The sequence below is a fragment of the Poecilia formosa genome, unplaced genomic scaffold, assembly GCF_000485575.1.
Source record: "Poecilia formosa unplaced genomic scaffold, Poecilia_formosa-5.1.2 Scaffold1308, whole genome shotgun sequence".
Lineage (NCBI taxonomy): Eukaryota > Metazoa > Chordata > Actinopteri > Cyprinodontiformes > Poeciliidae > Poecilia > Poecilia formosa.
In genome coordinates, this window is record NW_006801247.1 from 16,710 (window position 1) to 18,154 (window position 1,445).

A 1,445-nucleotide genomic window follows, 5' to 3' on the forward strand; every position below is an offset into this window, starting at 1 on the left:
ATTGTGGAGGGCCCCCTGCTGGTCAGGGCCCCTAGAATTGTCATCACTTTCCCCCCTATACCCGCCCCTGCCCACCTCTGACTGATAGTTGCTACTGTTTTCAAAGCAACAACCTTTCAGCTGTAAGAGGACTGCTATTCTGTGTTCAGGACTCACCGAGGAGCTGCGGTTCCCCCAAAGCGGCCGATGGCGTTCAGTGTGTGGAGTTCATCCAGGAACCTGGAGCAAACAGGAACTCTGAGGCCAGCAGGATGCTAACGGCAGAATGTTGAAGCGCTGAGTTCCTGCTATGACAGCAGGACGACGCCGTGAGGCAATCAGGCCAACAGAAGGAAGTTTGATGAAGCAAGTTTGAAATGTCCACAGATCAGTTTTCACTTCCCTTCTAATTTTATTCTCGCTCTTTTACCTTCCCACAAAAAATGTTTAATTAAATTTTCATACCTTTTAAAAATCTCAAGTGGAATTGAAATAGGAAGCATCATAAGCACATAATTAAACTGAGGGGCGGTAATCATTTTTATAACATTAATCTTACCCCATAATGTTAGTTTTATCTTCCCCCACTTTTCAAAATTTGTTTTAATTTTTGAGAGCACCGGATTAAAATTTAGTGAAGGTAACGCTTCCAGCTCCCTACTGAGCCTAATCCCAAGATACTTCATGCCTTCAGGTACCCATTTGAATTTAAAATCTTTAACCATGTGTGAATTACATAAAGAGGACAATGGCATGGCTTCAGATTTAGCCCAATTTATTGAGTACCCTGAAACCGTCGAATACATCTGTATAGTGTCCATTAGGTGCGGCAAAGATGTAAGCGGATGTGTTATAAGTGATAAAATATCGTCTGCATATAAAAGCAGTTTGTGTTCTTGTTGTCCCCATAATATTCCTTTGATGTCCTTATTTACCTAATGCTCACTGCTAAAGTTTCAATAAACATGATGAATAATAATGGACTAGAGAACATCCCTGATGGGTCCCACGTGATAAATTAAAAAAGGATGAAATAGTGCCATTGGTTATGACAGCAGCCTTTGGTTCTTTATACAATATTTTGACCCATTTAATAAAAGAGGGTCCAAATCCAAAATTTGAGAGAGCCGAAAAAAGAAAGCTCCATTCCACTTTATCAAACGCCTTCTCCGCATCTAAGGAGATGGCAACGACTGGCTCCTCCTTTGACTGACTCAGCCACATCAGATGTAATATTTTTCTAATGTTATCGGAGGAGGAGCGGGTTTTCATAAAGCCTGTCTGATTCTGATGAATAATACTAGGAAGGACTTGTTGTAAGCGCACAGCCAACACCTTGGTTAATATTTTACAGTCTACATTTAATAAACTAATTGGCCTATAATTTGCCGGGTCCGTGCTATCCCTATCCTTTTTTGGAATCAAGGATATCAGAGCTTCATTAAAAGTAGGAGGCAGCTGTCCTC

The 1,445-nt window shown here is 41.2% G+C and overlaps 1 protein-coding gene across 1 annotated transcript in view; it reads right to left on the reverse strand.

Annotated features, from left to right (window-relative positions):
* LOC103132775 (NACHT, LRR and PYD domains-containing protein 3-like) overlaps positions 1–1,439 on the reverse strand; it is a 17,503-nt gene extending 16,064 nt beyond the window's left edge. The window contains exon 1 of the mRNA XM_007544564.2: positions 157–1,439. The gene's annotated coding sequence lies outside the window, so the exon portion shown is untranslated. The remainder of the gene's footprint in view (positions 1–156) is intronic.
* Between the last annotated feature and the right edge of the window lie 6 nt (positions 1,440–1,445).